Raw genomic sequence first — 10551 nt, 5'->3', positions numbered from 1 at the left:
AAAGCAATGACTGAAACCTCAAAATGAAAAGTTGAGAGTGACAATATGTTTGCACCTGCTCCTCGGTCTCACTTTTAAAGACAGACACACATCAATAAACCGAGCAGATTTTCATTCCACCTCCACAAATGATATAAAGTGAGATGAAAGGCAAAGAAACCTACCCTTTTACCTTTTTGCTTTGTTCTGCAGCCTAACATTATTACTTCTTTTTTAAATTCCAAATCTATACACTTGAAAATCAAATATTTTATTCATTGGTCTGATTAAGGAGGTTTGAAGTGCTTATGGTCCCTTCTTCCCAAACCGAATTTGATTATTTCCAAGCTGCGGGGCTGCTTTGAGTCTAAAAGCATTGTTAATCAATATATTCTTCCTCTTAAGAAATACCCAAGCAAAGATACATTCTGTGTTATATTCAGAGGGAAGACTTTATTTGCTTTTATGAACAATATGTTTCCTCTAAAACATCTGTGATTAACTAATTCAATAGATGGAGACAAAAATGTGTACTTTATGGCATAATAGTGCCTTAAAAGGATGTATTTGGTGTTTTAGAAAGGTTGTTACAACAGTTATTTAATTCAAATAATGCACAGAAATAGATATAATGGAATCTTTTTTTCTTTTTTACTACAACACACTTCTATAGGTCATTAGCAGGCAGAATCCAAAGGAAGTCCGAAGAAAGGTCAGGCAAACAGATTAGAACAGGTGCAGAAATTAGTCAGGATAATGCACACAGAATAAACACAATAGGGTATGCTAGAGAACTCTCACCTATGGTTCCAATAATCTGGCACTGATGGCTGGGAACAAGCAGTTTAATTATCAACTGGAACAGGTGGATCTGATGAATGATAATGAAGACTAGGTGGAGATGTACCAATAATCCAGTCATCAGTGCCAAGATCAAAACAAAAAGGATTTAAACAGAGAAAAAATGACTTCCTCCAAATACACAAATGGAAAGGCAGCTCGGAGATGGACCAAAAATCTGACAAAACAATATTGTCAAGGACAGATTTCTTTAGCAGTGTAAATAGGTTACTGTAAACATCGGTATGCCACAAATCCATTGACAAACTCGTGCACAGATCACTTTGTACCTTGAATGGTTAATCGTTCCTTAGCAGATCTAATAGAGCCATCAGTCTCTGTCTATGAAAGGGTTTTGATTAGTCGGCACTCAGGATGCATCACTTCTCCAAAGAGGTACCCAGATGGAGAAAAACAAAGACAAAATCCTACTGGTGGTTGCTGAAAAAAAGGTTGGTCTCATTAAACTGCAAAGCTGAAGGATGAGTAAAAATAAATTATTTGATTTTATTTCATTAGCTTCTATGTTGATACACATTCATGTGGGCTAAAGATGTGTGTACATCCATCCATCCATCCATCCATCCATCCATCCATCCATCCATCCATCCTCTATCTATCCATCCATCCATCCATCCATCCTGGTTAAAAAACAGGAACGATTGAAACAGAATACTGAAAGTTGTGCAAGGACTCAGTCAGCTGAAAGAACAACAATGAATGATTAATGGTTTTCATTAAACACCACAGCACATCATTTCCCCAGGAGCTGGAGATGCCTCTTACCCTAAAGCACATACCATTAGTGAAACTTTGTGGTATCTTACATGGCTTCTTTTATTTGAAGTTGAGTAAAGAACAAAATTTGAGCTGGAAATATTGTTATGCCTCCGGATAAAAGTATAAGAAGTTATCCTCTTAATCCTTCACAATTATCCCTAAGGTGCCGTCTGATCTAGTAACTATATAATAATAATAGGAGATAATTTTTGCCCCTGGCATCGTGGAGACAAGTTAGATTACAACAAGATGGTCAGGTATTTTTTGAATTGGACATAGCTTTTTTATTTAAGCCATGACAGTCAAAGTGACACAAAAATCCCTTTATTGGTCTGATGTTATTACCATCATTGCCATTTAAACACGGTAAGCTCTTCTCATCGATAAAACATTTCCCATCATGCCCATGGGCTTGTCCAGTACATGGATGCACACTTCTGTTTTCAAACCTAGCCTGATAAACCAATGTCATTCAAACAAAGTATTAACAGGGAACAATATCTGCTCAATCAAAATCAATACTGGCCCTGAGGCGAGGCAATGCAGCCATGTTTAGGTAGAAACACTGCAACACCAGCATTTCACCCATAGTAATGAGCTCTATGGAAAGGTCAAGGCTAAACAAAAGAATTCCTCCCGATAAATATTTAAGAGTGATTAACATTAGCAGATCTAATAGAGCCATCAGTCTCTGTCTATGAAAGGGTTTTGATTAGTCGGCACTCAGGATGCATCACTTCTCCAAAGAGGTACCCAGATGGAGAAAAACAAAGACAAAATCCTACTGGTGGTTGCTGAAAAAAAGGTTGGTCTCATTAAACTGCAAAGCTGAAGGATGAGTAAAAATAAATTATTTGATTTTATTTCATTAGCTTCTATGTTGATACACATTCATGTGGGCTAAAGATGTGTGTACGTCCATCCATCCATCCATCCATCCATCCATCCATCCATCCATCCATCCATCCATCCATCCAAACACCCACTACCTGTCCGTCTTTTCGTCCATCCATCCATCCATCCATCCATCCATCCATCCATCCATCCATCCATCCATCCATCCATCCATCCGCCTGTTCATTCTGCATCCCTCCATTCCTCCATCCATCCATCCTCAATCATCCATCCAGTCGTGAACTGGAGAGTCGATCAGGTAGGGTTGTATCCTGGCTGCTAATACAACTGACCCGTTCGATGTAAAAGGATGTGGTTTCGGAAAGAAGACAGATAGCAGGTCAACAAATTCTGTTCACCCAGCCAGGTGGATCTCACAGGGTCCCTATCTGAGGTAATACTCAAGAAGTTTGGAGATCCAAGAACCCAGGTTGGTAAGCTGTGCCATAGCTCCATAGGAATGAGAAGAGGGAGGAGCTGGGCATAGATGTGGCAACAGCACCATCCATCCAAGCACCCACTCGTCTGTCTTTCCATCCATCCATCCATCCATCCATCCATCCATCCATCCATCCATCCATCCATCCATCCATCCATCCATCCGGCATCTCCATCTCCAGTAGTGTATGGGTGAAAGGTGCGCTACCCCCTGTACAGGTCTTCCAGTCTTTTACAGGGCAACACAAAGACAGACAACCAAGCTTGCACATTGTCAATTCAAACACAAACAAGCCTAGCAGTATATTTTAGGAATGTGGGAGGTGCAAACCAATACTGCTACTAACTGCGTCACCAGGCAGCCAGAAAGGAAAACAATATCTGATTAAAACGTTGAAATACATTGTCCTTTTATTTGTGAAATGATCATTCTATTATTTAATTACATTTCAAAAAGACAGTAATCAATATTAAAAGTAGTTTTACTTCTTTGTGAATTATTTAGCCATAGTGTAATGACTCAGAACAGAGGGACCCAGTATTCAGGCAAGACAGAAAGTGGGATAACTTAAAAAGCACTTATTAAAGCTATGATGGATGGTGTGTGGATCTGCAGCAGCAGCAACTAGTGCATTAAAGTAGGTAACCATGGCGAGAGGAAACTCAGGTTAGTGACCGCAAAAACCTGACGGAGGATAATCTAAACGGGTTAGTCACTAACTTGGTTTAAAGTTCAGTCTGTGCTCAGAGAACGAGGTTGATACCACCCGATCCCCTCAGCCTCCATTCTGGGTTCCTGAGCAAAACCATTAACTCCACACTGCTCCAAGGGCGCCACACAATGGCAGCCCCACTGGGCTGGGGATTTAAGGATGCAAAGAGAGAATTTCCACATTGTGGGACAATAAAGGGATTTACATGTTTTAAGATGGAAAAAAAATTATCTAACTTCCTGGTGATTATACATTTAATTTTCCTTTTATATTTTACTATCTTTTCTTCCTTTTCAGACTAATCGTGTTTGCAATGTTTAAAAAAGTATATTTTTCACCCTCTGCCTTCTTGAGATCCATCTTTTATTTGCTATACATTTGAACAAATACATTTGACCCTATTGCAGTGTTAGTTAGCTTCCAAACCAGATCTTTGATTTTTTTTCCCATTTTAACATTGTATAGCCTGCGATTATCTGTAATGGGCAGTGAGCATTTTTCGATGTATTACCTAAGTTCAATGCCTCAAAGCTAATCTGGTGTCGTCCCCTGGGTGGTACAGATGGGTGTATGTGTTTGGGATGACGCCACCTTCTCAATATAGCCCAGTCGCAGACAACAAATGGGGATAATCATATCAGACTGTGTCTGCGTTTTCAGAGCCTCAAGTCTTGTTACATAAATAGGAAAATTAGGTGCAAAGCAGAAAGCATGCTTTAGCTTGTGAGTCTGTGTTTTAATGTGGAGCATTCCTATTTGCCCTCCAGGCTTTGTTTAAAACATCAGAGCTCACATTTTGCAAGCGTTTTTCCCATATTCTAAATAATACATACCTTTTTGGGTCTATTGTGAGTTTCCATGCAAGCTTTGCATTTCAGGTGTGTCTGCTGGTTTAACATGCTGATGCTCCTCATACGATAGCTCACACCTATGAGATTTACATCATTATAGAAATAGTAAGTACTTTATGCATGTTAGCAGGCTTCAGTCAACCAGAGTGGATAGACCTTGTAGACAAATTAAATGGTCCAGGCAGCAGCTCTACATCACATCAAAGGAAAGACACGGCACAAGTTGTAAACATAAAGTAGTTTAAATCGCCTTCAGAATGTTAAGAAAACAATTTTATACAGTTGTGGGGATTAGTCTAAACTGGCTCCTCGCAGGTCACGGATGGATAGGCTTATGCAGGCCCATGTAACAGGTTTACCCACTTGTTATGTCACTTTCTGACATGTAGGGAGTTTCTAACCTTAACATGTATTACTATTACTTCATAAAAAAAGCTATTTCAGAATTTTTTTTAATGTTTTAACTTTGATTTATTCATATGGAATAAATGAATGTGAACCTCAGAAGCATTTCGAAGGAAAAATATAGCATGGGCAGTATGCTATGCAAGACAATACAGAGCATGTAGAGGGCAGTTTTCAAACTAACATTATTGGAAAGGAAGGATTGCTTACAAAGGAATAAAAAGAGGGGAAAAAAAGGGGTTTCTTTTGATATTCCTAATGCTAGGAGGTAAAGAGATTGGACATGTGCTGCTCTGCTGCCTCCAAAGCCATACTGTTTTGTTTCGTTTTCTAATTATATTTTAGAACAAATTAAGCTATTTGGTAAAAACTGTCAACACAATTACAATCAGAACTTTGAAATACACGTTAGCTGTTTCCTTTATTCTCTGAAGTCAGTCTTATTTTACAGAAGACTGAGTTTTTGACTTTTAATGAGAATTTCAGGTTCCCAAACGGTTGTATTTGCTTACTGTAAACAGTATAAAACTAAAGAAGTATGTCATGGTATATTCACATGCTGCTGTTCTATTATATTGTAAAACATTTATATAATAAAAATAATGGCTCAGTTTAAAAAGAACATAATGGAAAAGTACCTTTACTTTCTTTTCTCTAACTTTTTTTCTGAGGTTTCAATTCATCTGCTTTTTATGGGTCTTTTGTTTTAGTTATAATACTATTTTTATTCACATCATTTTTCTTTATGATTCTTATCTTTTCCGTGCATCATTTTTCTTGTGCAGCTTTTTACTGTTCCAGCGTTTTTAGAGGTTTTAGCCAAAACTCCTCAACCTTAGTTTGTTCATCTGAAACCAATGAGGACTAAATAGGCCTCCACAGCACCGACACAGACAAATGCCCAACGTTAAAATGCTTCAGATATATAAGTCATTTTCCTCTCTTTCTTTAGCCTTTGTTGCATCCGTTCAAAGTGCAATCTTTCTGACCTGCATTCAGTGTTTTGGCAGCTGTATGTACAAATTAGATTCTGGACATTTTGAATGTCAGTTCTAAAAGGCTTTTTGAGACCAAAAGTGGCAACAGCTGTGCTGCAGTCAGCCTTTATTTGAAGCATCTGCCTCATAAAAACGGTTTTCTGCAGATTTAAATCTCAGGAAGCCACACTGTGTGCTGCTTTCAAGGTTCAGCTTAGCTGAAGTTGACCAAGGCGAGCTATGACTTAGTTGTGCAGCTAACAGAGTGAAGACATCTACTGACCTGCTTCCACTGGTATTTTGTCTCTAATTAGAGTCACAATCATAGGCTCCCTAGGTAAGGTACATCACCTAGTCCAGTCATATCATGAACATGTGGAACTTTTGAAAACATTTTTACCAAGGGAGAATTTTATACAGTCATTTTTAATTGTTGTCTTTAGGGCTGAAACAATCAAATTAATCAAGATTAATCGATTATTGAAATAATCAACAACTAATTTAGTAATACATTAATGGTTATAGAGTATAGAGACTCTAAAACAGACCTTTAGCTGAAAGAGAAACCTGCTCTGAGCAGCAATTATACCAACATTGTAAAAAAAAAATATGTAAACATTTTTATTTAAGATATAAATCCATTTTGTCTGTCAATATGCTCTATCCAGAACTCATTAAGTGGAAAAGTTTTAGTTTCACCTGGTTTAATTTTGTAACAAACATTCTTTAAGGAATCTTTGGCTATCCAATTATTAATCCATTAATCAAAAAACAAAATCGACAGATTAATCGATTAGCAAAAATAATCGCTGTTTGCAGAGCTAGTTGTCTTATGTTGCATGTGCAACAAGTAGCTAAGCTTTTTTTGATGCAATAATAATTTTTACCCCCTGCAAGCTAAAAGGCATCATGACATGAAGTAAAAGCTTTGGTAAAAAAAAAAAAAAAGGCTGAATCGTCCAAATGCAGCCTATGAAAAATGTGTATCTTTTGTCAGAGTCTGTCTTTTTGTCTCTCGTTACCAAACTTGTGCTGTTCGGGCTGCAGCCTTCGCAACAGATAGGTTTTTGATGTATAGCCTGGAAAAAATGCATGTAAAGAAAGCATTTCCAACATAAGTGTCGTTACTCTGACACACTTTAAACATGCAATCTGTTGCCTCCATCTCAGTAAAACTACAGTCACTAAACAAAGAAGTGGGACAGTTCTTCTTTGTTTAGTTTCATATTTCTGCTCAAGAACACCAACACTCTTTGAATCTCTAAGATAATTCACATTCTTTTTAACATTTTATGGCAACAGTCTGAGCAACTTGATGTGCTTTTGAGAAAATCCAAGAAAATCCAACTTTTTTTTGCAGGACTGAACATTTCCAAACACAACCCATAATATTCACAAGGCAAGAAATCTTCAGCTATCCATGGAGAACTTAACAAGTTGCTTGATTGCTGCAAGCCTGAAAGTGTGTATGTGCAGGAGCAGCTGTTGATATGGACGCCAAGGTCATTCTCTTCCCCTGGTGGTGCCGCCGTCTCCTCAGCGCAGCAGCTCAGGGTCTCATTACCGTTTCCTTTATCTCTGGAGGGAAACTAAGAGTCGAAGCTCTCATTCACTGCATCTCTCCTCTCTTTTCTCTTCACAAACACAGATAGAGCCACACAGTGCTGCCACACCACCACCATCACTTATTCAACAGATAGTTCTTTATCTCTTTAGCTTCTCCCCACCAGGACAGCAGGCTCATGATTTATGCCTGATTAATGTTTCTTTTGTGTAGTTATTTTACCTCTTCTAAAGAGTAGCACTAAAGCTTTTTTTTAAATCAAAACCTAATTCATAGAAGTAATAATCTGTCATTCTAAAAAAAAGATGATGCAGACAATATTGTCATTATAAAATCTTTAAATTGTTTTGAGAAACTTGTATTTATGCACATTATTTCCAAAACAGATTTATTGCTAAATTTTCTGGTTTTAATTATTCTGAGGAGCTCAAACTGTTAAAAGTGAAAAAATCACTAATTCCCATATTGAACTTAACAATAACAAAAAAGTGACATTTTTAACAACTTCAGTAGTAAAGGATATTTCTTTCTCATCAGTTATTATAATCAAGTCTAGAAATTTCTGTCAAGCTAAAATTATTTACCTAAAATGTTTACATTTTCGATTTACTCTTCTAATTTTGCACAACTATGAATTAAAACTTTGGATCCTTTGAAAAGATTTTCAATTAATAATCGTCCTTAAATGTCTTCTGTTTCCCCAAATATATATTTAGAGTAAAGACTTGGATATACATTTTAAAATGCAATATATCAAATGAATGTAAAGATCTTTGTCTGCTCCCACAAGCATGAGCATGACCCAAACTTTAAACAACAGAGGAATGGAGCAGCACTTTCTAGAACAGTGCCAACAGTCCATTCCCCCAGCAGCAACAGTTCTGGCTGCAGCCAAACAGCCTTTCATGGTGTCGGCCCGACGGACACCATGGCACACTCAGGGAAGACAGACGAAGTGCAGGCTAACACACAAAAAAATAAATAAATAAGAAGCAGAAAAGAGCAGAGGAAGTGTGTGAGAAAAAGAGCCCATAAATTGTGAGGCAATGCAGGGCTGCAGGAAGGGCGTAGCAGCCTGATGAATAGAGCCATCAGCTTAAGCAGAGGCTACAGAGCAGCCTGCCATCTGCCTGGCCATTACTAGAATGAAGTGTACAACAATCTGCTCTCATCTGCACAGCCCACTGGCATATCTGACAATCAGGAACTTCCTTTTTGTCTGCATCTTACTTTTCTTATCTCCATATTTCCAAACTGGATCATGAACTCCATGCCTAAACCTAAACCATACTGATAAACTTTATCCTGCTCGTGTGGATCTAAGTTGGGTCATATTTCAAAGCATATTGTGTGAAAGCTATCCGTATGAAAAGCGAGGCGAGGGCTGCCCTCAGAGAAGAGTTAAAGTAGCATGACAGACGTTTCACACCTCATTGGCAAAGCAAGGAGAGCCAATCAGCTCCAACAGATCCGCCCCTCAGGCTGCCAGTCTATTCTTCGGTATGAGTTACAGAGAGTGAGGGAAAAAAGTTTGAGGAAAAAGAAAGGGATGCAATAAAAAGGAACTAAATAAGGGGAGTAAATGCAAAAAGAAGCAGCAGCCTGTGTGGGAAGACTGAGACACAATCGGATCAGAGCCAGGGAGCGAGCATTGGGAGGACTTTAAAGTGAAAAGCACTTCTTTCCTCAGAGAAGGTCATTACATCCAATGTGGTTAGTCATCATGGTGGAGAAGCTGCAGAGTTAAGTGCTTTGTGATATGTCTTTTTTTTTTTTCATTTAAAGAATCGAGGCGGTATAGAACGGAAATATCATAAAAGCACTGAAATGAAATTCTCTTTATCTTTATGATGAGCAACCCAGTACAGGAACTGGTGTTGGTGGGAGTAACAAAGGCATACGTTTCACACAGAAACCGAAACACTGTAGGGATATATAAGCTTCTGAAAATGGAAGATAACACAAGCAGAGTGATGACAGAATAGTTAATACAGATTTCTAAGATTATTGAATAATCGAAAAATTTATAATTTCATAACATAATTTTTAACAAGCTATTACCAAAAATTAAACACTATAATGTGAAGCTTTTATCTAACAGAACCATGGATAATTCCTCCTTTTTACTTGCTACTCCATGCATAAAGTCCAGGCTGAAAACTCATCAGTTTCCCTACTCCCTGCTGAATAACAGTAACCCCACAGCATGATGCTGCCACCACCCAGTGACAAGGTAATGAGAGGTTAGGTTTCCCTCATACAGTTTTACTTTAGGAACACAAAAATTGGTTTTAGTCGATTGGAACCAGGCCTCAAACAACGTCTGAAGCCCCTTTCATCCTGAAATCCTGGGTTTTTAAAAACTGGGTTCAGCAATATATTAATAACTCTATTTGAGGATAATTTGTTTTGATTCTCTGTGTGATAAGATGTACGGTAAGTCCCAGGGAAAGGGAGAGAGGCGGGTTGAGAAAGTTGTTGTTTATTTATGTCATTTTCGTTTGGTTTTGATTTTGTATTGTCTTTGTTTTTTGTTCACATAAAAAAAGAGGACAAATGTGTATCGTTGATGTTTCAATTTTCATGTATAAATAAAAAACTAACAACTAATAAAAAACTAATAAAAAACAGTTTCACACAAAAAACCGGGTTGACCTGCAAACCGCATTTGACCAAAATAGCAAGCTGAATGGCCACTGTCTGATGTGTCTGATGAAGGCATCACGCTAGGTGATCATATCTGATGTCGACAGTGCAATGGGAATCTGTGAAGTAAATAATGGAGAGCAACATGGACGGGAGGCAGCGCGTAGTCGAACAATGCCTAAAACCTGCCGACGAATCTCCTCTTCTCTGCGGATCATAAGGAGCTCACAAATCACTCTATCTTGCCAGTGTTTGCCATGTTTTTTGAATACAAGCAGAGTTTTATGGGCTTGTTATTTAAAATATAATGTTGCGATGCTGTGACGTACGTATGTTGCGCTCAAAGTTATCACGTAATTTAGCGGGTCAAACTGGGTCTGGTGTTTCCACAGCATGCCGATCAGAGCTGAGGCCATTTTAACACGGGTTGCTTGCCAAGTCGTTTGACCCGGGTAGACACGCGT

Source organism: Cyprinodon tularosa, unplaced genomic scaffold (genome assembly GCF_016077235.1).
Source record: "Cyprinodon tularosa strain WSP-4 unplaced genomic scaffold, ASM1607723v1 ctg111, whole genome shotgun sequence".
Classification (NCBI taxonomy): domain Eukaryota; kingdom Metazoa; phylum Chordata; class Actinopteri; order Cyprinodontiformes; family Cyprinodontidae; genus Cyprinodon; species Cyprinodon tularosa.
The sequence above is the reverse complement of the archived record's forward strand: the minus strand, read 5'-3'. Positions refer to the sequence as shown.